Here is a 27,531-nt window from a genome sequence, read left to right on the forward strand (position 1 = left end):
CCGAATGGAAATCGGGAGAAATTCGGGAGAATGGTTGCTCCGGGAGATTTTCGGGAGGGGCACTGAAATTCCGGAGTCTCCCGGGAAAATCGGGAGGGTTGGCAAGTATGCCCTACGTCCGTGTTTTACCGGATATGTACCGCTCCGTACAGCGGTGTTTTAAAAAGTCATTAATTGTAATTTTTGAAACCGATACCGATAAATTCAGATATTACATTTTAAAGCATTTATCGGCCGATATTATCGGACATCTCTAATTGAAATACTTTGTATAGTTCAAGACTTTACGGTCATTAGAAAAACATCACTGCACATCATAACGGCAGCTACACTTTCCATCTTAAAGATCTAAAAAAAAAAATTTGGGAATGTCCGACGGGCCAGATTGAAAGGTTTAACGGACCGCATGAGGCCCCCAGGCCTTAGTTTGCCCAGGTCTGATCTACAGTAAAGGACGCTGGTTTTCAGGAATATACAGAATACGAACAATAGATAATTGAGTTGAATATCCCTGGTCTACATGGTTTTGGTTGAATTGTCATGATCTGATCCGTGGTTCAAAGTTGCTTCCATGTCAAGACCGACCACGTTAACGAGCAGTTCTAACCATCACAACAGAGTAAGCATTCTTACAGTAACATGTATTTATGGTTGTGCCTCCCAGGCTTCTCCACGGAGCCGTGCACAGGGATGGTGCTGGTCGGTCTCACGGCAGATTACGATGGGAACACACTGATTATAGACTTACATGCAGGGGCTATTCTTGGTACTGCACTGCCCTCCACACACACACACACACACACACACACACACACACACACACACACACACACACACACACACACACACACACACACACACACACACACACACACACACACACACACACACACACACACACACACACACACACACACACACAAAGGCACTGAAGTGGAGGCAAATGGATGTAGTCATGTGCACGACTGGGGGGAAGACGTTAGAGGACATGCGTACGTATAAATTGTGTTCCTCAACAGTGCAGTTTGAGCTTGGGAATACTAACAAGCAGGGCCGGCCCGTGGCATAGGCCGTATAGGCAAATGCTAAGGGCGCCGTCCATCAGGGGGCGCCACGCCAGTGCCACAAATGTTGGAGAAAAAAAAAAAAAAAAAAAAAGTTGGTACTATTATTTCTAAATACAAAAAATAATCCCACACTAATTAAAATGCAAAGTAAAGCCTATTTAATAGAAATATTATTTGTTACAACATTACGCCCCTCCTCCCCCCGCACGGTGCGCCCCCTCCCTTCCCGTATCATGACTCTTTTTGGACGTCACCACATAAAAAAGTCAACACAAGATGTCAAAACGGCCAAAACTGTCAGGTGCCCAGGGAAGAAAAAATAGAAAAGAAGAGGAGGAGAAACGAGAAAAAGACAGAGGTAGCAGGTAGGTAACGTTAGCCTACATGAAATTATTTGTCTGTTACAGAATGTGATAGTAACCTGGATTTTTAGCATTAAGCTAATGTTACATGATTCAGCAATTGCTAATCAATAAATAGCTAGTTCTGTTTTAACGTCGGGTTAATATTGTGGAGGGGGCTAAATTGTTATGGAAAATAATAATGTAACGTTAGATAATAACAGTACTCCCACCTTACATTCCTCAGGGACATTTGTATTAGATCTTTTAAGCAGGTGTTTTTTGTTTACATTGTTATTGCCTTCTGGTTAGCTAATGTTTGCCCTGCAGGTAATAGTCACTTTTCCACCCCTTTATATATTAGGTATAGTTGTAAGCCTAGTTGTTAAAGTGCACATCATTAATGTTAATTAAGCAATATCACATGAGAGGGAATGCTGTTTTTTAATTTGAGCACTGCTGTGATTCGGTTAAAGATAATCATAACATAACATTCTCATATAATATGTTAATTTGCTTTCTTTAAGTAAAAAAAAAGGTCAAAGACAAAGCTATTCAGTTTCTTGTGAGTATATACACTTCACTGCCGATGTGGGGGGGCGCCACCTAAAATCTTGCCTAGGGCGCCAGATTGGTTAGGGCCAGGCCTGCTAACAAGTGCCAGTAAGGGAACATCAACCACACAGGTCATAGTCTATTTACTATTTATCAGCTATTTTTCAGTCTAGTTCGGGGGTCAGCAACCCGCGGCTCTGGCTCCCTGGAGCTTTTTCAAAAATGGAAAAAGATGGGTGGAAAACATATTTGTTGTTTTAATAATATTTCTGTAGGAGAACAAACATAACACAAACCTTCCTAATTGTTAGAAAGCCATACTTGCCAACCTTGAGACCTCCAATATCGGGAGGTGGGGGGTAGGGGGTGGGGGTGGGGGCTTGGTCGGGGGTGGGTGGGGGGGGGTGGTGGTTATTTACAGCTAGAGTTCATATATATATATATATATATATATATATATATATATATATATATATATATATATATATATATATATATATATATATATATATATATATATATATATATATATATACACAGTATATTTATTTTATTTACATAGAAAAAAAACCAAAAAACTTGAATTTCAGTGTTCCGGTGGCTATCCATTAGATGGCAGTATTGTCCTGTTTAACTTCTCCGTTCATGATGAGTATATCATTTCGGCCACCGTGTTCAATGGAGAAGTCTGTTGTACAAAATTTACAGGCAACATACACCTTCCCCTTCGAACTGTCCTGGATGAACTGAAATTCTTGTTTCCATTTGTTTTGGAACTTGCAAGCGTATTTCTTCATCTTGCTCGTCGATGGCGTCGCCATGTCTGTAATTTCCTCGTTCTTCTGCTTCGTCTCCTTGTTGTGTGCGCAGTTGTGCTCTCTACTCTCTAAAAGCCCTAGATGTTATGACGTCATTGGGCAGGCAAGCTGTTTATATTGTGGGAAAGCGGACGTGAGAACAGGCTGTCCCCACTCAGTCTCAGGTCCGCATTGAGCTGGAGGGGGCGTGGCCTCCAGCTCCGGCTGAATACCGGGAGTTTGTCGGGAGAAAATCTCTGCTGGGAGGTTGTCGGGAGAGGCGCTGAATACCGGGATTCTCCCGCTAAAAACGGGAGGGTTGGCAAGTATGTAGAAAGCCCACTATTTAATATGTTTGTGTTTATGCTTCACTGATGACAGTATTTGGCCAACGCCGTTTTGTCCTACAAATTTTGGCGGTCCTTGAACTCACCATAGTTGGTTTACGTGTGCAACTTTCTCCGTCGCTGCCACAAAAAGACGTGTTTTACGCCACTCCTTCGTTGTCTCATTTTGCCCACCAAACGTTTTATGCTGTGCGTGAACGCACAAAGGTGAGTTTTGTCGATGTTATAGACTTGCGTGGAGCGCTAACAATCCATGCTAACATGCTATTTAGGCTAGCTGTGTGTACATATTGCATCATTATGCCTCGTTTGTGGGTATATTTGAGTTCATTTAATTTCCTTTACTTACAGTATGTCCTCTGTGTATTTCATTTATATTCGCATGTCTCATGACACAATATCTGTATGTAATATTGGCTACATTTCCGATTGTGTGCCATGTTGTTCCAGACCACAGCAAACGTTACCATGTTGTTCCAGACCACAGCAAACATCACCATGTTGTTCCAGACCACAGCAAACGTTACCCAGCTTGCAAAGATTGTAATAAATCCTTTAGAAGAAGACAGCCTCTTCTTTCCTTTAACTTGGGAACACACACCTATACCTTCGGCAGTTTTAAGACAGTAATTTCCAGGAGTTATCTAACCCTCTGAGACACTAACTTAATGTGTTGCCTTCAATATAACACTTACATAAGGCTTTTAACTTTTTGCGGCTCCAGACAGATTTGGTTTTTGTATTTTTGCTCCAATATGGCTCTTTCAACATGTTGGGTTGCCGACCCCTGGTCTAGTTCTATACAGTCTTTCTGTATCGGTGTTTAAAAAAATCCCATGCTGTGCTTTTTACGAGGGACTTTTGACTCAGATTAAGAATAAGACATGAGCAAATGAGTAAATTGCAGCCTTCCAGTCCTTCGTATCATCCAGTATGCAATAACTCACGTTGGATTTGTCAATGCCGATGCTTTGTAGTCGTCCAGGTGCACAGTCTTTTCAGGACTATGTCATCAGTGATGAGTAACACCCTTAATTATAAAGCAAGTACAACTACTTGTCAATGTATTTGTAGAGAGCAGACATGTCTTCATGGTGATGTGTTGTCTTCTGATATTATTGAAGGTTTAAAGTACAAACCCAAAACCAGTGAAGTTGGCACGTTGTGTAAATGGTAAATAAAAACAGAATACAATGATTTGCAAATCCTTTTCAATTTATATTCAATTGAATAGACTGCAAAGACACGATATTTAACGTTCCAACTCGAAAACTTTGTTATTTATTGCAAATATTAGCTCACTTGGAAAGTGATGCCTGCAACATGTTTCAAAAAAGCTGGCACAAGTGGCAAAAAAGACTGATACAGTTGAGGAATGCTCATCAAATACTTATTTGGAACATCCCACAGGTGAACAGGCTAACTGGGAACAGGTGGGTGCCATGATTGTGTATAAAAGCAGCTTCCGTGAAATGCTCAGTCGTTCACAAACAAGGATGGGGCGAGGGTCACCACTTTGTCAACAAATGCGTGAGCAAATTGTCCAACAGTTTAAGAACAACTTTTCTCAACCAGCTATTGCAAGGAATTTAGGGATTTCACCATTTACAATCCGTAATATCATCAAAAGGTTCGGAGAATCTGGAGAAATCACTGCCGAAAACCAACATTGAATGCCCGTGACCTTCGATCCCTCAGGCGGTACCGCATCAAAAACCGACATCAGTGTGTAAAGGATATCACCACATGGGCTCAGGAACACTTCAGAAAACCACTGTCAGTAACTACAGCTTGTCGCTACATCTGTAAGTGCAAGTTAAAACTCTACTATGCAAAGCCAACGGCATTTAATCAACAACACCCAGAAACGCCGCCGGCTTCGCTGGGTCCGATCTCATCTAAAATAGATTGATGTTTTTTGGAAACTGTGGACGTCGTGTCCTGCGGAACAAAGAGGAAAAGAACCATCCGGATTGTTATAGGCGCAAAGTGTAAAAGCCAGCATATGTGATGGTATGGGGGTGTATTAGTGCCCAAGACATGGGTAACTTACACATCTGTGAAGGCACCATTAATGCTGAAAGTACATACAGGTTTTTGGAACCAACATATGTTGCCATCCAAGCAATGTTATCATGGACGCCCCTGCTTATTTCGGCAAGACAATACCAAGCCACGTGTTACAACAGCGTTGCTTCATAGTAAAAGAGTGCGGGTACTAGACTGGCCTGCCTGTAGTCCAGACCTGTCTCCCATTGAAAATGTGTGGTGCATTATGAAGCCTAAAATACCACAACGGAGACCCCCGGACTGTTGAACAACTTAAGCTGTACATCAAGCAAGAATGGGAAATAATTCCACCAGAGAAGCTTCAAAAATGTGTCTCCTCAGTTCCCAAACGTTTACTGAGTGTTGTTAAAAGGAAAGGCCATGGAACACAGTGGTAAAAATGCCCCTGTGACAACTTTTTTCTGCCATTAAATTCTAGAAAAAATAAGCTTCTCAGTTCAAAAATGTAATATCTTGTCTTTGCAGTCTATTCAATTGAATATAAGTTGAAAAGGATTTGCAAATCATTGTATTCTGTTTTTATTTACCATTTACACAACGTGCCAACTTCACTGGTTTTTGGGTTTTGTATTTGAATGGACTATGTTATACATCACAAAATGTTTTTCTTCTTTGTGTGACCTAATTATCTTGACCACTGAGAAAATAAAAATAAAAACCTGAATGCACCCAGCCAAAAAACGTGACCATTACCTTGTGAAAGGATTAAATGGCGGGTGAGGGTGAGGCAAGGGAAAGGGAGGGCAGAGGGCAGAGAGATGGAGGTAGCAGAGAAGACGAAGGGTGGGGGGTGATTGTTTCTGGAGCTTTGGAGGTTTCAAATTTCTTTCCCTTTCATCCCTCTGCTCACATGGATCTCTCTTACTTTCTTTTTCTCTCTCTCCCTCCCCAGACCAGTGGGTCCTTCTGGTAACCAGCCCATTCCAGCCAAGCCACAGCATGTTGTAGGCGGTGGCGACAGACAGAAAGCAAGAAAAGAGAGGTGACGTAAAAGGGGGTCACGGAGAAAGGTAAGTGCAAAGTGCAGCAGGCGTGTACTTACAAAAAGGAAAAGAAAGAATGTGCATGTTATTTTTGGTTCTTTTTTGTGCAGACTGTTTGTATTGCATGCACTGTGTGTGCATGTTGACTCTGCAGCTGAAGCTGAAAGTTAGTCTGGTGAATATAACAATATATGCTGCGTGACTGCGAATTAGGGAATGTTCTGTTCTATGACTCGAAGCACCGTGCATCAGTTCACACACTGCAAACACTGAAATCTAAGTAAGATGAAATATCTCAAATAAGGGTGATATTTGCTTATTTTCTGTCTGATAAGATAACTATTCTCACTAAGCAGATTTTAAATTCGAGTGTTTTACTTGTTTTAAGGGTTTTGGTCCTAAATGATCTCAGTAAGATATTACAGCTTGTTGCTGAGATTTGATGACCTATATTGAGTAAAACATGCTTGAAACTATTTTTGTCCAAATGTCCAAAACACACCCAGCAATGGTGCACACACTGCAAAAAGTCAGTGTTCAAAAACAATTTAAAAAAATAAATAAATTAGGGGTATTTTATTTGAACTAAGCAAAATTATCTGCCAATAGAACAAGAAAATTTGGCTTGTCAAGACTTTCCAAAACAAGTAAAATTAGCTAACCTCAATGAACCCAAATATACCTTAAAATAAGTATATTCTCACTAATAACAAGTGCACTTTTCTTGGTAGAAAAAAAAAGAGACCTTTTTGCTCAATATGTTGAAAAATATTCTTACATTAAGTAAATGCTAGTGCCATCATCTTGACATAATGATATGCGCTCGACATCACATTTCTTGAAACCAGCAAACTTATACTAAAAAATAGTTTATTGTTCTTAATGGAAAGGCAACAAGGCAACCGCTTGTTACTCTCGGGGTCTCCTAGCCGCTCAGGCTAATCATATAGTCTAAAAATGCATTTTTCCATGGATAACATGACATCATCGCGCCAAGTGCGTGCTCTTTCAGTCAATTAGTGTGCATATATACAGCCCGGCTCCCGGCCAGAAATCTTTTAATTGTCATTTTGAAGAATTTATCTGAATGTGCATGAACTATTTCTGTTCAAAATTGTTAGAAATGTCACATGTTAAATGTTTAAATATTAACTGTCAGTTTACTGTACTGTGCCAACTGTACTACTATATGAGTACGTATTTTCTATTGTTTCATTGAAAATAAAACAGCAAAGTCCATTTGGCTGTCATCTGTTTTAATTATGATTATTAAGATAATTCTTCTCACTAAGCAGATTTTATGTTATAGAGTGTTTTACTTGTTTTAAGTGTTTTGGTCCTAAATGATCTCAGTAAGATATTACAGCTTGCTGCTGAGATTTGATGACCTATATTGAGTAAAACATGCTTGAAACTAGAATATCAACTGTTGCAAAGCTGTGTCATCAACACTCACAAGTATAAAACTACTTTTTTAAAGTAATAATTTCTTATTTCAAGCATGAAAAAAAAAATCATGATTTTGACACAATTGTGTCTCATAATTAAAACGGATGACGGCCAAATGGACTTTGCTGTTTTATTTTCAATGAAACAATAGAAAAGACGTACTCATATAGTAGTACAGTTGGCACAGTACAGTAAACTGACAGTTAATATTTAAACATTTAACATGTGGCATTTCAAACAATTTTGAACAGAAATAGTTCATGCACATTCAGGTAAATTCCTCAAAATTACAATTACAATTTTTTGTATATATGCGCACTAATTGACTGAAAGAGCACGCGCTTAGCGCGATGATGTCATGTTATTGATGGAAAAATGCATTTTTAGACCATATGATTAGCCTGAGCGGCTAGGAGACCCCGAGAGTAACAAGCGGTTGCCTTGTTGCCTTTCCATTAAGAACAATAAATTAGTTTTTAGTATAAGTTTGCTGGTTTCAAGAAATGTAATGCCGAGCGCTTATCATTATGTCAAGATAATGGCACTAGCATTTACTTCATTTAAGAATATTTTTCAACATATTGAGCAAAAAGGTCTAATTTTTTTCTACCAAGAAAAGTGCACTTGTTATTAGTGAGAATGTACTTGTTTTAAGGTATTTTTGGGTTCATTGAGGTTAGCTAATTTTACTTGTTTTGGAAAGTCTTGACAAGCCAAATTTTCTTGTTCTATTGGCAGATAATTTTGCTTAGTTCAAATAAAATACCCCTCATTTTTGTATTTTTTTTCTTCTTGTTTTTGAACACTGACTTTTTGCAGTGTATGTTGTTAGTCCGTAACTACTGCAGCTGTCAGGCTGCAGGTGGACATGAACTACTTTGTGATCCGGTCATATTTGTTTGTGTCCGTTCAATATTCAACAGCATGGTCTTGTTGTGTGTGTGTGTGTGTTTTTTTTAAAGCCTTAGTCACAGTCTGACTATCTTTTCATTGTTTGGACTCATAAGTCGTGCAGACGCAGATTCCTGCCTGTGGCGGGTATGAATGGCCGCACATGGCTGCTCTTCTCACTTGCCAGCGTGCCAATTTCAAAAGGAGGCGGTGGCATGTGCCAAACTTATGCCCCAAACAGCTTTCCAACTGCAGACAATGGTTGTGAGCCTTGCCATCTGGATGCATGTGGTAAATAATCCTCGATCCACCATATTTAAGTACCAATGATTGTCATTGGCCCCTGAAATTTGTCCTCTGCATTTGACACATCCCCTCGTTCACCTCCTGGGAGGTGAGGGGAGCAGTGAGCAGCAGCGGTGGCCGCGCCCGGGAATAATTTTTGGTGATTTAACCCCCAATTCCAACCCTTGATGCTGAGTGCCAAGCAGGGAGGTAATGGGTCCCATTTTTATAGTCTTTGGTATGACTCACGACCTACCGATCTCAGGGCGGACACTCTAACCACTAGGCCACTGAGCAGGTGTCTGATCTTATGGTCTAATCTAATGGGCGCTGATTATATCAATCAATCAATCAATCAATCAATCAATCAATCAATCAATCAATCAATCAATGTTTACTTATATAGCCCTAAATCACGACTGTCTCAAAGGGCTGCACAAGCCACAACGACATCCTCGGCTCAGATCCCACATCAGGGCAAGAAAAAACTCAACCCAATGGGATAACAATAAGAATACTATTGTGAGAGTCCAGTCCATAGTGGATCTAACATAATATTGTGAGAGTCCAGTCCATAGTGGATCTAACATAATATTGTGAGAGTCCAGTCCATAGTGGATCTAACATAATATTGTGAGAGTCCAGTCCATAGTGGATCTAACATAATATTGTGAGAGTCCAGTCCATAGTGGATATAACATAATAGTGTGAGAGTCCAGTCCATAGTGGATCTAGCATAATAGTGTGAGAGTCCAGTCTATAGTGGATCTAACATAATATTGTGAGAGTCCAGTCCATAGTGGATCTAACATAATATTGTGAGAGTCCAGTCCATAGTGGATCTAACATAATAATGTGAGAGTCCAGTCCATAGTGGATCTAACATAATATTGTGAGAGTCCAGTCCATAGTGGATCTAACATAATAGTGTGAGAGTCCAGTCCATAGTGGATCCAACATACTAGTGAGAGTCCAGTCCATAGTGGATCTAACATAATAGTGTGAGAGTCCAGTCCATAATAGATCTAACATAATATTGTGAGAGTCCAGTCCATAGTGGATCTAACATAATAGTGTGAGAGTCCAGTCCATCATGGATCTAACATAATAGTGTGAGAGTCCAGTCCATAGTGGATCTAACATAATATTGTGAGAGTCCAGTCCATAGTGGATCTAACATAATAGTGTGAGAGTCCAGTCCATAGTGGATCTAACATAATATTGTGAGAGTCGAGTCCATAGTGGATCTAACATAATAGTGTGAGAGTCCAGTCCATAGTGGATCTAACATTATATTGTGAGAGTCCAGTCCATAGTGGATCTAACATAATATTGTGAGAGTCCAGTCCATAGTGGATCTAACATAATAGTGTGAGAGTCCAGTCCATAGTGGATCTAACATAATATTGTGAGAGTCCAGTCCATAGTGGATCTAACATAATAGTGTGAGAGTCCAGTCCATAGTGGATCCAACATACTAGTGAGAGTCCAGTCCATAGTGGATCTAACATAATAGTGTGAGAGTCCAGTCCATAATAGATCTAACATAATATTGTGAGAGTCCAGTCCATAGTGGATCTAACATAATAGTGTGAGAGTCCAGTCCATCATGGATCTAACATAATAGTGTGAGAGTCCAGTCCATAGTGGATCTAACATAATATTGTGAGAGTCCAGTCCATAGTGGATCTAACATAATAGTGTGAGAGTCCAGTCCATCATGGATCTAACATAATAGTGTGAGAGTCCAGTCCATAGTGGATCTAACATAATATTGTGAGAGTCCAGTCCATAGTGGATCTAACATAATAGTGTGAGAGTCCAGTCCATCATGGATCTAACATAATAGTGTGAGAGTCCAGTCCATAGTGGATCTAACATAATAATGTGAAAGTCCAGTCCATAGTGGATCTAACATAATAGTGTGAGAGTTCAGTCCATAGTGGATCTAACATAATATTGTGAGAGTCCAGTCCATAGTGGATCTAACATAATAGTGTGAGAGTCCAGTCCATAGTGGATCTAACATTATATTGTGAGAGTCCAGTCCATAGTGGATCTAACATAATATTGTGAGAGTCCAGTCCATAGTGGATCTAACATAATAGTAGTAACATAATAATAATATCAGCCCGTAATTAGTATAACTATGCAATCAATCCAATAGCATACTTACTCAGCCAATGTTGTAAACAAGCTTCCAATATTTTTGAATGAAACAGAAACAATTTAGCAGTTTGGAACTTCAGAATGAGACGTAAAACTCATTATTTGTTCACACTAGGGTTGTACGGTATACCAGTACTAGTATAGTACCGCGATACTAATGAATCATATTTGGTACAATACCGCCTCTAAAAAGTACCGGGTATCGGATCGATACCCAAATTTGTGGTATCATCCAAAACTAATGTAAAGTATCAAACAACAGAAGAATAATTGATTATTACATTTTAACAGAAGTTTAGATAGAACATGTTAAAAGAGAAAATAAGCAGATATTAACAGTAAATGAACAAGTAGAATAACATTTCATTTTCTACCACTTGTCCTTAATAATTTTGACAAAATAATAGAATGGAAAATGACACAATATGTTACTGCATGCCCTGCGATGAGGTGGCGACTTGTCCAGGGTGTACCCCGCCTTCCGCCCGATTGTAGCTGAGATAGGCTCCAGCGCCCCCCGCGACCCCGAAGGGAATAAGCGGTAGAAAATGGATGGATGGATGTTACTGCATATGTCAGCAGACTAATTAGGAGCCTTTGTTTGTTTACTTACTACTAAAAGACAAGTTGTCTAGTATGTTCACTATTTTATTTAAGGACAAAATTGCCATAAGAAACATATGTTTAATGTACCCTAAGATATTTTGTTGAAACAAAGATAATAATGCTATTTTTTGTGGTACCCTCTATTTAGAAAAGTACCGAAAAGTACCGAAAAGTACCGTAAAGTATCGAAAAGCATCGAAAAGCATCGAAAAGTATCAAAATACATTTTGGTACCGGTACCAGTGCCAAAATATTGTTATCGGGACAACACTAGTTCAAACTCCAGAGACCCCCTGCCACCCCGAAAGGGACAATCAGTAGAAAATGGATGGATGGATGTATTTGTGTGGAAACATCCACTATTTCTAGCAGTTATAAAAACAACTTACAGTTGAGTATCTTTAAGAAGTGTAAAAAAATTGTGTTCAACTTTTACTTTGTGTAGTGGACATTCCTTATATCAGTTAGAAAAAATGATGTTTATCTGAAAAGCTAACTGACAATTTAACTTTTGATCATGTAAATACCTCAAAAATTGATGATTTACTTCGCTGGCTTCCAATATTTTCCGGGTGATGGTTTATCAAGCAGCTTCTCATATTTCCCACGGCTTGCAGAGCCCGCTCGTTTACTATTTCTAAGCGGCGGTAGAAATGCTCGAGACGAAGGTAGCGCTTTGATTTGCAGTACCAGTACCGCCAAAGAGGTCACACGTGTTCCTCAAGAGATTGTTTGTCTGTTTGTGAGCAACTTAACTCAAAAAGTTATGGATGGATTTTGATGAGATGTTCAGGAAATGCCCATAAAAACCAATTCCTCCTATCTACTACAAACACACTTCTCTCGCATGCTTCCTCCTTTTCACCCCTTTATTATTATGGGAGATGTAGTTTAATTTAGACCGGCCAATGCAAAAGCGCCAGAAAAAAACTACACTCACCAAGTCTTTGTTTGATATGGTCACATGTCAGAGTATTATTGTGAGGAAGCCACAATACCGCGGTATCTGCAATTCCGTTCCATCCCTAGTCTTGCGTCTCTGTCCCTCTCCGCCACACGGGCCGCCTTGTAAACAAACCGTCACTCTGCTTTGTATCAAAGCCTCGTCTTCCTAGGGGGGGCTTCCACGCAGTCCCTAGACGGGTACTGCATTTTCCATTAATTATGCCCTGGCACAGGTCGCCACAGCAAGTCAATGGCAGATACGGTTTGGGCTTAGGTTTTATTACGCCAGATGTCCTTTCCTGACGCAACCCCTGGCCGGGAATCGAACCCGTGCCCTCTGCCATGAAAGGCAGAGTCATGTACCGTCACACCACCAGAGATAGGGCCCTATGATTACCGCGATGACCCGTAAATCACTGGGAAAGTGCAAAGCCTTTCGTTACAGAAACCACTGGATTCACTTCAAGAAGTTGAAGATTTATGGTAGTTTAAAAATGGAATTGGAAATCTTTTTACCAGCTGAAACGTCAAACTTCGAATCCAAAAATAATAACCATCTTATGTGTTCGTAGTTTGGCTGTGTCTCGGTGTAGATGTTTGATTTGTTTTGGACCTTTGAGTCTGCCTTAATCAAAAACAGACATTTTTTCTTTTTTTATTAATCATTCCAACCAAATAATACACAATAATACCATAATAATACAATTCCAATTCCAAAACCAAACAACATTCAGAATAGCAATTGAGAAGACACACAAAACAATCCAAAAATAGTCAAACAAAAATGAATAATATCAACAACAGTATCAATATTAATAAGAATTCCAACATAGCAGGGATTAGAAATCCCTCATTTAAATTATCATCACAGCCATTTATAAAAATTAAAAAAAATAAAAACATTTAAAAAATTAATAGTGTCACAGTGGCTTACACTTGCATCACATCTTATAAGCTTGACAACACACTGTCCAATATTTTCCACAAAGATAAAATAAGTCATATTTTCGGTTTATTTAATAGTTAAAACAAACGGAAATAAAGGATCCCATATTCCAATATGTGACTCATTATTATCTAAACTAAATGCAGTTTTTTCTACTTAGCTTGTGTATACCAGTCAGTATGAGTTGGACTATCAACATCTATACATTTTAATATTACCGTTTTTGTTATGATGCATATTGAAAAAAATGCATTTTTACTCTTTGAAAAAAAAAAATTAAAAATACATTTTAGCATTTTTTTTTTCCATTTTCGGCAAATTTGTTAAATTTAGAGGTTGGAGGGCTGGAATTTGACCACACAGTTTTCAACAAATTCTTCTTTAACACTAGAAGTCCCAGCATTTTTCTGTCTACCTAGAAGACCCAGAGAGGGTCATTTGGCCCGACGCTTTTCCCGAATACACTAATCACTCATTTTGTTATGGTAATGAGGCTGTTAGGGGCAGTTTGTCTAGGTAGACAGAAAAATTATACATGTGGGAAATGCCGAAAGGAGCAATGGCAGTGCCAGGATTGTGAGTGACTGCTCAAATGTATGTCAGTCACGTTTACATGGACATGGTTTTTCATTCTTTGTAAATATGCTTTTTTCTTTGTAAATTTTTTTTTTTAAACTATTTTTGGCACACAAAATAACAATTGCTTCTGCAACAACCCTCCACACCAAAACTGGGAAAACAGTTGCTTTTTCATTCTTTGTAAATATGTTTTGTTTTGTATTTTTTTTAACAATAAATGTCAGAGTGTTGATCCCTTCATTCTGTTGATCCTTGCAAAAACACACACAACCTACCTCAGAACTAAAGCTTGAGCTGTAAGGTCCCCTCCCCCACACAGGCTCAAGTGGCCCCCTGCCGTGTGCCACTAACAGCCACATTTTCATAACAAAAGGAGTGTCCACAGGGGGGACTAGGGGTCAAATGACCCTCTTGTGTGTTTTCTAGGTAAAAGTGTCAATTGACCCTTCTCTGGACTTCGCGTGTTAAAATGGCATCATGGCCCTATTTGCAAAGTTATTCAAAATACAAAATGCATTTTTACTCTTTGAAAAAAAAAAAAAAAAAGACATTTTAGCATTTTTTTTGTCCATTTTCGACAAACTTGTTAAATTTAGAGGTTGGAGGGCTGGAATTTGATTACACAGTTTTTTAACAAGTTCTTCTTTAAAATGGCATCATGGCCCTATTTGCAAAGTTATTCAAAAATACAAAATGCATTTTTACTCTTTGAAAAAAAAAAGACATTTTAGCATTTTTTTTCCATTTTTGACAAATCAGTTAAATTTAAAGATTGGAAGGCTGAAATTTGACCACACAGTTTCCAAGAATTCTTCTTTAAAATTGCATCATGGCCCTCTTTGCAAAGTTATTCAAAATACAAAATGCATTTTTACTCTTTGGAAAAAAAAGAGACATTTTAGCATTTTTTTTCCCATTTTCCACAAATCACTTAATTTAGAGGTTGGAGTGCTGACATTTGACCACACAGTTTTCAACAAATTATTCTTTAAAATGGCATCATGGCCCTATTTGCAAGTTATTCAAAATTCAAAATGCATTTTTGCTCTTTCAAAAAAAGAAAAAAAAGAAATTTTAGCATTTATTTTCCCATTTTCGACAAATCAGTAAATTTAGAGGTTGGAGAGCTGGAATGCGACCACAGTTTTCAACAAATTCTTCTTTAAAATGGCATCATGGCCCTATTTGCAAAGTTATTCAAAATACAAAATGCATTTTTACTCTTTGAAAAAAACAAACAAAAGAAACATTTTAGCTTTTTTTTTTCTCCATTTTCGACAAATGTTTTTAAATTTAGAGGTTGGAGGGCTGGAATTTGACTACACAGTTTTCAACAAATTATTCTTAAAATGTCATCATGGCCCCTATTTGCAAAGTTATTCAAAAATACAAAATGCATTTTTACTCTTTGAAAAAAAAAAAAAAGACATTTTAGCATTTTTCTCCCCATTTTCGACAAATCAGTTAAATTTAAAGATTGGAAGGCTGAAATTTGACCACACAGTTTTCAAGAAATTATTCTTTAAAATGTGACTAAAATGTATTTATTTATTTATTTTTTTATTTTTTTGTCAAATAAAAATACAATCATGTGTGCTTACGGACTGTATCCCTGCAGACTGTATTGATATATATTGATATATAATGTAGGAACCAGAATATTAATAACAGAAAGAACAACCCTTTTGTGTGAATGAGTGTAAATGGGGGAGGGAGGTTTTTTGGGTTGGTGCACTAATTGTAAGTGTATCTTGTGTTTTTTATGTTGATTTAATTTAAAAAATATAATATATATATATATAAAAAAAAAAAAAAAAAATTTTTTAAATTCTTGTGCGGCCCGGTACCAATCGATCCACGGACCGGTACCGGGCCGCCGACCGTGGTTGGGGACCACTGCTTTACACCACTGCATCTCACGCTTTGCATTGGACTTGGTGATGTATGGCTTAGATGCAGCTGCTCGGCCATGGAAACCCATTTCCATGAAGCTCTCTGCGTACTGTACGCGGGCTAATTGAAAGGTCACATGAAGTTTGGAGCTCTGTAGCAACTGAATGTGCAGAAAGTCTTTGCACTATGCTGACCCCTCTCTGTCAGTTTACCTGGCCTACCACTTGGTTGCTGTTGTTCCCAAACTCTTCACTTTTCTTATAATAAAGTTGACTTTGGAATATTTAGGAGCGAAAACATTTCACGACTGGATTTGTTGCACAGGTAAGCATCCTATGACAGTTCCACGCTGGAAATCACTGAAAGCGGCCCATTCTTTCACAAATGTTTGTAGAAACAGTCTCCATGCCTAAGTGCTTGATTTTATCATCCCAAGTGATTAGGGCACCTGATTCTCAACATTTGGATGGGTGGCAAAATACTTTTGGCAATATATACATGAAACTTTTTAGAGCGCATCGTTTTTTTTTCGTGGCCTAATATAGTTTTAAATGAAGTGGTTGAAAAATAGTTTGCACTTGTGTCAGTAGCAGCAATGATGAATGACATACAGTACATGTTGTGGGCTGTTCCTTGCACATGCAGATGTTTCTCTCTTAAAAAAAAACAACATTTTTTTTTACAGTCTCTTTACTTTGTGTGGTCAATGGGGAGAAAAAAAAAGCAGACGCTTCCTGTGAAGACACAATTGTTTCTCCCACTCCCCACCGTGATTAAACTCCTCTCCTTCTGGCCTCACAGACGCTGGCAGCCACTCCACCGACTGCTGGGCTGAATTGAAAAGTGTGTGAGGCGGGAAAATGTGAGCTAAATGTGAAAGTGATGGAGGGCAGGGTGGTTGCAAGTAGGAGGGGGGGAGGAGCGGGGGCCACATTTGGAGGGAAAGGGAGAGTGAACAGATGTGGGTGTGTTTGTGCCTGGGACTATTGTAAACACACACAAAGGAAACCGTTCCTACACTTTGGATGCACAAATCTCATATAAAGATTGAATAATAATGTTCTTTTAAAGTTATTTACGCAGAGGTGTCAAAGTGGTTTTCACATTGCAGTTATGTTTGGCCCCAGAGGGCCGCTTCTAACAGTGAATACTATTACTACACAATTTTTTAAATGCATTTTGTGAGTAGATTTTTTTTAACTAAAATGTAAAAAAAAAAAAGGTAAATTGCAATAATCTCACCTCAAAATATATTGTATATTACTGTAAATGGAAAAACAGTACTGCTGTTTTTATGGTGAAAAAAAAGGCAGCTCAGTTGCCAGAATTTTACTGTAAAATTTACATTTGTTTTTTCTACTGTACATAAAAAACATAATTTCTGCAGTAAAATTTTGACTTTTTTTCCCCCCCGGTTGTATTACTGTAAATGCAAAAACGGCACTGCAGTTTATTACAGTCAAAAAAGTACATCTTTTTTCATTTAGAGAAAAATGATGTAAAAACCACAGTAAATGTCACAATTTCACCATGAAATCTATTGCTACCTTTACATTGCACCATTTGATGGATAACTTGCTTTGAAATCATTATGATTAGTATTTATTTCTATTTAAAAAATGGTTTGAATGTTTGATAATATATGTGTGCATAATTAGGACAATATTTAAGTTAACAAAATGTGTGATTACATGGAGTACATATAATTTTTTTCTCCCAAAAATAGAAAGAAAGAATAAATTTAGTAAGAAAAGTTAAAATACTTTATTGATACATATTATTTCCAGGCTTTTGAGGGCCAAATAAAATGAAGTGGGGGGCCATATCTGGCCCCCGGGCCTTAGGTTTGACACCTGCTCATTTTTGTTAAAAAAAGAAATGACAGTACTGTATATAAATATTATTATATATAAATAGAACACTTTGCCTATCGTTGACAACCCTTAAGAAAACAAACTTTAAAAAAAATGTTTATGCATTTTTAAAATGTAAAACATTGTCTCGTTCTTTCTAGTTTCTTCAAAATAGCCACCCTTTGCTCTGATTACTGCTTTGCACACTCTTGGCATTCTCTCCATGAGCTTCAAGCACATCTGTGAAGTGAAAACCATTTCAGGTGACTACCTCTTGAAGCTCATCTAGAGAATGCCAAGAGTGTGCAAAGCAGTAATCAGAGCAAAGGGTGGCTATTTTGAAGAAAACTAGAGTATAACAAATTTTTTCAGTTATTTCACCCTTTTTTGTTGAGTACATAACTCCACGTGTGTTCATTCATAGTTTTGATGCCTTCAGTGACAATCTACAATGTAAATAGTCATGAAAATAAAGAAAACACATTGAATGAGAAGGTGTGTCCAAACTTTTGGCCTGTACTGTGTGCGTGTGTGTGTGTATATATATGTATATATATATATACAGTATATATCCATATATATATATATATATGCGTGTGTGTGTGTGTGTATATATATATGTATATATATATATATATATATATATATATATATATATATATATATATATATATATATATATATATATATATATATATATATATATATATATATATATATATATTATATATATATATATATATATATATATATATATATATATATATATATATACAGTATATATCCATATACTATGTATATATATATATATATATATACAGTATATATCCATATATATAATATATATATATATATATATATATATATATATATATATATAATATATATATATATATATATATATATATATATATATATATATATATATATATATATATATATATATATATATATATATGTATATATATATATATATGGATATATACTGTATATATATATATACATATATATACACACACACACGCACACAGTACATGCCAAAAGTTTGGACACACCTTCTCATTCAATATGTTTTCTTTATTTTCATGACTATTTACATTGTAGATTGTCACTAAAGGCATCAAAACTATGAATGAACACACGTGGAGTTACGTACTCAACAAAAAGGGTGAAATAACTGAAAACATGTTTTATACTCTAGTTTCTTCAAAATAGCCACCCTTTGCTCTGATTACTGCTTTGCACACTCTTGGCATTCTCTAGATGAGCTTCAAGAGGTAGTCACCTGAATGGTTTTCACTTCACAGATGTGCTTGAAGCTCATGGAGAGAATGCCAAGAGTGTGCAAAGCAGTAATCAGAGCAAGGGGTGGCTATTTTGAAGAAACTAGAAAGAACGAGACAATGTTTTACATTTTAAAAATGCATAAACATTTTTTTTAAAGTTTGTTTTCTTAAGGGTTGTCAACGATAGGCAAAGTGTTCTATTTATATATAATGTATATAATAGGTATATATGTATACAACGTGTATAATATGTATATGTATATATATACTGTATATACATTATTGTATATACACACACACACACACACACACACACACACACACACACACACACACACACACACACACACACACACACACACACACACACACACACACACACACACACAGATACACACCCCCACCCCATACTCACCCAAATATTTGTCCAAATTTCAACCAGTAAAAATGTGCCTGCAAAGTCTCTCTATGTCCTAGTCTCTGACTGTAGACCTTGTCCTAAGAAACTTCCAGACTAGCATTCTGCATCCAGTTCTATCACAACATGGTAATAATAATTTCATGTTTGGAGGGTTTGCGAACTACATTCAACAGGAACGGCCATTAGTATGACCATTTTACATCAAGGTAGAAGCTAAGACCTCCTGCTTGGCTTGAAGCGTGGTCCTGTCGTGACGGTCAGCCGTGCCAGAAAGGAGGCTAATACCCTAGGGCTGGAGAATTATCTTCATGTGTCAAGGAGTAAGGTTTACTCACAGCACTTCCAGCACAGACCTCCACACGCATGCAGGACATGACGACTTTTTTCTGAGCTCCCATGTCATGCAAATAGTTTAGTACATGTACATTAAAATGGTGTTCATGGTACTGGAAAGTAGGGAAGACCAGGTCGTAGTCTGAGGATTGTTCATCATAAAAACATACACCATATTGCCAAAAATATTTGGCCACCCATCCAAATGATCAGAATCAGTTGTCCTAATCAATAAATGGAAATAATTAATAATTCACTTGGCCCGACCACAGGTGTATAAAATCAAGCACTTAGGCATGGAGTCTGTTTCTACAAACATTTGTCAAAAGAATGGGCGCTTTCAGTGATTTCCAGCGTGGAACTGTCTATAGCAGAGGTGTCCAAACTTTTTCCACTGAAGGCCGCACACTGAAAAATCAAAGCAAACAGGGGCCATTTTGATATTTTTTTATTTTAAAAACCAATACAATATATGTATAAAAAATATACATTTAGGACCCCAAAGGGTTTTGTTAAAAAAAATACTAAAAATGTGTCATTATTCAGTATTATTATTTTTATTATTATTCAAGTTTTAAATCCATAGATCAGGGATGTCCAAAGTGCGGCCCGGGGGCCATTTGCGGCCCGCAGGTCATTTTTTAATGGCCCCACAGCCCATTTTAAAATACGATTAAAAAAATTTAAAACATAAAAAGTGGTATGAAAGACCAAACAGGTGAAATGTAACAAGAAAATGTTGCAATGTTTACTCTAATAACACAAAGCTGCCATGTAGGCTGTTTCTTTCTTTAAAAATATTTAATCAAAATCAACGTCATTATGAATTATTGACCTATTCAAGGCTCCAATACGTCACATTAAATATTGCACTTGAGATATTTTTTGGGGAAAATGTTGCATATTTTGGGTTTGCCATATAAAAAATGTTGCTTTTTTAATTTTTTTTTTTTTAAGAAGGGCCTAAAACGAACAAACAAAAAACATAAACAACAATACAACGTATAATTGACGGATAGATCTGAAGTTAATCTCGAGATTATTGTGTTAAAAGTAAACAGTAAAAAAAATTTATAATTTATTTTTTAACACTTTTGGTTCCCTACTAATTTTTGTGTGATTGTTTTTTAAGGGTCATTGCTCAAAAAATAATAATGAATTAAAAATCAATGGTGTTATGAGTTTTTGACCTTTTTAAGGCTCCAATTATATAAGCTGAAATATTCCTCTAAAAATTTTATTGAGTGAAAATATTGCATATCTTGTGTTTTTTCCATAAAAAAACAGGGTTTTCTTTGACAAAAAGAGCATACAACTTAAATCTTTAAAAACGTTATATTGACAGATAGACCTAATGTTGATCTAGAGATAATAATACTGAATAATGACACATTTTGAATATTTTTTTGACCAAAACCCCTCCGGCCCTCAGTGGAAAAAGTTTGGACACCCCTGCCATAGATCAACATTAGGTCTATCTGTCAATATAACTTTTTTAAAGATTTAAGTCGTATGCTCTTTTTGTCAAAGAAAACCCTGTTTTTTAATGGAAAAAACACAAAATATGCAATATTTTCACCCAACAACAATTTTAAGTGGAATATTTGAGATTATGTAATAATTGGAGCCTTAAAAAGGTCAATAACTCATAACACCATTGATTTTAATTCATTATTATTTTTTGAGCGATGACACTTAAAAACAAATCACACTAAAATTATTGGGATCCAAAAGGGTCCTACTCATTAAAGTGTTAAAAAATAAATTATACATTTTTTTTACTGTTTACTTTTAACACAAAAATCTCGAGATCAACTTCAGATCTATCCGTCAATTATACGTTGTATTGTTGTTTATGTTTTTTGTTTGTTCGTTTTAGGCCCTTCTTTAAAAAAAAAAAAAACAGCTCAATTTTTTATATGGCAAACACAAAATATGCAACATTTTCCCCAAAAAATATCTCAAAGTGCAATATTTAATGTGACGTAATTGGAGCCTTGGATAGGTCAATAATTCATAATAACATTGATTTTGATTCATTATTATTTTTTAAAGAAAGAAACAGCCTGCATGACAGCTTTGTGTTATTAGAGTAAACATTGCAACATTTTCTTGTTACATTTCACCTGTTTGGTCTTTCATACCACTTTTTATGTTTTAAATTTTTTTTAATCGTATTTTAAAATGGGCCGTTAAAAAATGACCTGCGGGCCGCACTTTGGACATCCCTGGTCTATAGGATGCCACCTGTGCAACAAATCCAGTCGTAAAATTTCTGATGCACCAGTCTGGATTGGAGGTTGCCAGGAGAACGCTACATTTCGGACTGCATTTGTCATGATCCGTGGTCCGGTTCATGTTTTCGTTATGTTCTGTTAGTTTGACTCCAGTAGTTCCTGTTTTTTGTGCACTCTTGGTTGTTTTGGTCGCCATGGTTGCGTATGATTTTCACCTGCCGCTGGTGTTCGGGACGCTCACCTGGCTCTAATCAAGAGACACTATTTAAGCCTGCCTTTGCCAGTCATTGTTCGGTTTATGTCTGATTCCAAGTTTATGCCAAGTGTTCGCTCCATGCCTTGTATACGTACGTTTTTGTTTATTCATGCCACAGCTAGTAAGTTGTCCTTGTTATAGTGTTAGTTTAGCTCCAAGTGCGATCAGCGCGTTGTGCCTTCGCCTCGTTTTCCGTTTTTTGTAGTACTTTGAGTTTTTGAGAAGATTAATAAATATGTTCCTACCTGCAAACCTTGTCCGGAATAGTCCGTTTGCATCCCGGGAGAACAAACCTCGCAATAAGCTGCAAAGAATCCGTGACAGAATTGTGCCGAGTGTGAAATTTGGTGGAGGAGGAATCATGATGTGGGGTTGTTTTTCAGGAGTTGGCTTGGTCCCTTTGTTCCAGTGAAAGGAACTTTGAATGCTCCAGGATACCAAACATTTTGGACAATTCCATGCTCCCAACATTATGGGAATTGTTTGGAGCGGCCCCTTCCTCTGACTGCGCACCAGTGCACAAAGCAAGGTCCATAAAGACATGGATGACAGAGTCTGGTGTGGATGAACTTGACTGGCCTGCACAGAGTCCTGACTTGAACCCGATAGAACACCTCTGGGATGAATTAGAACAGAGACTGAGAGCCCGGCCTTCTCGAACAACATCAGTGTGTGACCTCAACAATGCGCTTTTGGAAGCATGGTCGAAAATTCCTATAAACGCACTATGCAACCTTGTGGACAGCCTTCCAGGAGAGTTGAAGCTGTAATAGCTGCAAAAGGTAGACCGACATCATATTGAACCCTATGGGTTAGGAATGGGATTTGGGATTTGTCAACTTGTCAGTGCAATGAGATGACGCAATTTCTGTAGAAACTGGGTGTGAATGCTTCAATGCTGATCCGACATGCTGATGGAATGTAGAATGAACGTAAACATTGTTTGATTCGTTAAAATTTTAAAATGGTTTGGTTTAAAAGGTGAAGAGCAGAAGATAGAATAGAATATAAAGTACTTTATTGATCCCTGGGGGAAATTCAACACCACAGTTCGCTCACAATAGACAATAAACACTTAGGTATTTTTTACATGTGAATAACATAAATACAGTCTATCATACAGCATTATTCACATGTGAATAATATAAATACAGTCTATTATACAGCATTATTCACATGTGAATAATATAAATACAGTCTATTATACAGCATTATTCACTTGTGAATAACATAAATACAGTCTATTATACAGCATTATTCACATGTGAATAATATAAATACAGTCTATTATACAGCATAATTCACATGTGAATAATATAAATACAGTCTATTATACAGCATTATTCACATGTCAATAACATAAATACAGTCTATTATACAGCATAATTCACATGTGAATAATGTAAATACAGTCTATTATACAGCATTATTCACATGTGAATAACATAAATACAGTCTATTATGCAGCATTATTCACATGTGAATAACATAAATACAGTCTATTATACAGCATTATTCACATGTGAATAACATAAATACAGTCTATTATACAGCATAATTCACATGTGAATAATATACATACAGTCTATTATACAGCATTATTCACATGTGAATAACATAAATACAGTCTATTATACAACATTATTCACATGTGAATAATATAAATACAATCTATTATACAGCATTATTCACATGTGAATAACATAAATACAGTCTATTATACAACATTATTCACATGTGAATAATATAAATACAATCTATTATACAGCATTATTCACATGTGAATAACATAAATACATATAGGACATGCAAACCTTTAATATATCATACTCAAAGTGTCTGCAAACAGATAATATGTACATTGTCATATGTCCTGACTCAAGTATTTTCCTTAGTAAATATCAGACGTGTGTATACTACACATTTTTAGATGTGACATATTAAAACAGTTGTGTGTGTGGCTGTTCTGCCCACCAGAGGACAGCACGAGTCACCTTCTGAGAATGGATTGTAGGTGAAAAAGTCTGCTTCTCGTGGCTTTTGTGCATCGGCTGATTGATTTATGTGGAGCATCTGCTGGAATTGCAGTTGTAAGATAACATTTGCTCAGGCAGCATGTATGAATATATTGTATCTCAGGAGAATATGCTATCTGTTCTTTCCAGCTGCTAATATCGCTTTCTTTGAGTCATTTAATTGCCATCTACTGATGAACTTATTTGCTACTTTCAAGTTTAATCAGAGTCAGGGATTTACAGTCGTTGGGTTTTTCAGGGAATGTAAGCTGTGATATATGTCAGGGGTTCTTAACCTTTTGGACCTCAGGGCCCAACTTTTCCACTACATAGGAGCCTGGGAGCCACTCAATATTTACCCTGATTTAGTCATCTTACTAATAATAATATAATAATTATATCTAACCTACTTACAGTTCACAAACTTGTCAAATGGTATAAAAGTGTGTGTTATTAACCAAATATACTGCATAAGAAGGGACTCATAAATAACAAAAAAAAAAAAAAAAAAAAGTATTTAAAAAAATAAAAAAATACAAAAATAAAATAAAATAAAATAGATAAAATAAAAATTTAAAAAAAAAATTAAAAAAATAAAATAAGAAAATATATAAAATGAAAAATTAATAAAAAATAAAAAATATAAAATAAAAATAAAATAAAATGCTAAAATAAAAAAAAATAAAAAATGTTACTTTAGTAAACTTTCAATAAAATTTAAGTGCAAATAAAAAATACAGCTTAACCACTTTAGTCATATTTTTTGCACTTAAGACAGTGGTTCTCAAACTTTTTTCATCACAAGGCTCTGTACCGAGGATGTCGTTGTGGCTTGTACAGCCCTTTGAGACACTTGTGATTTAGGGCTATATAAATAAACATTGATTGATTGATTGATTGAAGTACCACCTCAGAAAACAATAGGCTCTCCATAATGACCAACATTAAAATACAGTAGCGTTGTACGCCTAAATATTTACTAAAAACAAGTTAGTTTTAGTTACAGCAATAGATGATATTTGTCTGTTACCTGACCGCTTCTTTGTTAGCTACCTCTCTTTGTTTATAATGTATATTTTCTGCTGGAACTACTCTCCATTTTATGCTGCCCTTTTTTTTTTTTTGCTGTAACTGTTACATATTCTGTAATATTGTACACGGTAATTGGGATTTGTTATATATTGTATATATTATATAATAATATAATATAATATAATATAATAATATATCATATCAGTATATATCATATACTGTATATATAATATGTAAATATTACATATATGTTATATTTCATATTGCTACTAAGGTACATTTTTAGTCTACTTTATACCTTTTGTTTTCGCCCTCTTTTTGTGCCCTTGTGTGCATTATCCTTTCCATCCTTACACGTTCCATCCTTTGTAACTGAGCTACTGTGTGGAACAATTTCCATTGTGGATCATTAAAGTTTGTCAAAGTCTAAGTCTAAGTTTTATCTAACAAGCCTATTTAATATTTCTGGCCCTTGTAACATTACACACAGTTCGAAACAGCTTGGGCCTTAAGAGGTGTTAATATGAACACACACCAAAATACCAAAAGGAGTTTACCGTGACTTGGTACCGTAAGGGTTCAAATGTTAAAAGGTAGCCACCCTTAGAGTTTTAACAAATCAAATTTGCAGCACTAAATAATTGGCCATCATCTCCACATTGTTATCACAGTGTTTGACACAGACTGTATCCACAGTTCAATGTCCTGCCGTGGACTTTGTGCTGTCAACAACTAATTAAGACAAATTACTTTTAACTTTCTGTAATTTCTGGGAAAAAGCATGACTTGGTTACCGCACCGAAACCAGGACCTGTTCCCATGCATGCACAGGCCTGAGTCCTCAGTCATATCAGACGTTATGAGACGTCACATGACGCCTAAGCTGAACTGGGGTCAGGTGCTGGGGAATAACTGGAGCGAGTGACTGCTGCCTCTGTTCCAATTGATCAAAGATGTTTTAATGAGAATGTCCTCTTTTATCCGGCTACTTCCTTTGGAAGAGAACTGGCATCTCTCCGCCGCTAGTCCTAAAATCCTTACAGACTAACCCGGGGGTCAGCAACCCGTGGCTCTAGAGCCTCATAGTTATTTGTTTTAACCTTTTAGGGCCCAAACTGTTTGTTTACATGCTTTTTTTTTTATTTCTCTTTGTTATTTGGGCTTATTGGACCCTAAGTAGAATAAAAACTAAAAATCATCTTCTGATATGATGTACTTAGTCCATAAGTACACAAACGTGTACTTCATGTGTAGTGACATGCTAATTTTTATTTTTACACTTTTTTTTTTTTCCAAATTCCATTGTGTTTTATACTCTTCTGACACCACCAGATGGCAGTATATGTGTCCATATGTTGTCATAAAACCCCAATCCAGTAGTGTACACAATTGTGGAAATAAGAGCTAAAAGGTGCTGTCCACGCATGTGGCCACTAAGTCTTTAGAGGTTAATATTGCACTATAATGTGCAATAATGTTATATGTGTATATGTATATATATGCATATGTATGGATATATGCATGTGTGTAGATATATACATATATATAGATAAATATCTTCTTTTTTATCTTTTTTTTACTATTTATATTACTAAATTATTGTGTATGCACTTTAGGGGATCTGCTCCCATTTCGTTGTTCTTTGAACCTGTTCACTGTAATAATGACAATAAAAACTCTATTCTATTCTATTCTATTCTATTCTATTCTAATATATTTTCTGTAGGAGGACAAAAATGACACAAACCTTCCTAATTGTTCGAAATCCCACTGTTTATGTTACACATGCTTCACTGGTGAGAGTATTTGGCAAGCATCCGTTTTGTCCTACTCCTTTCAGCGATCCTTGAACTCAGCGTAGTTTGTTTACATGCACAACTTTCTCCGCCGCCGCCACAGAAAGACATGCTTTATGCCACTCCTTCCTTGTCTCATTTTGTCCACCAAACGTTTTACACTGTGCGTGAATGCACAAAGGTGAGCTTTGTTGATGTTATTGATTTGCTGGAGTGCTTATCGGGCATATTTGGTCAATCCATGACTGCAATTTAGGCTAGCTGTATGTACATATTGCATCATTATGCCTCGTTTGTAAATATATTTGTGCTAATTTCCTCTACTTAAGTCCTCTGTGTATTTAATTTATATTTGCATGTCTCATGACACATTATCTGG

At 36.5% G+C, this 27,531-nt stretch overlaps 1 protein-coding gene across 1 annotated transcript in view; it reads left to right on the forward strand.

Moving 5' to 3' along the window:
• Positions 1 to 27,531, forward strand: part of plekha6 (pleckstrin homology domain containing, family A member 6) — a 196,677-nt gene that overhangs the window by 17,182 nt on the left and 151,964 nt on the right. Inside the window, exon 2 of the mRNA XM_062045055.1 lies at positions 6,070 to 6,187. The gene's annotated coding sequence lies outside the window, so the exon portion shown is untranslated. The remainder of the gene's footprint in view (positions 1 to 6,069; positions 6,188 to 27,531) is intronic.

This window comes from Entelurus aequoreus, linkage group LG01 (genome assembly GCF_033978785.1).
Source record: "Entelurus aequoreus isolate RoL-2023_Sb linkage group LG01, RoL_Eaeq_v1.1, whole genome shotgun sequence".
NCBI lineage: Eukaryota > Metazoa > Chordata > Actinopteri > Syngnathiformes > Syngnathidae > Entelurus > Entelurus aequoreus.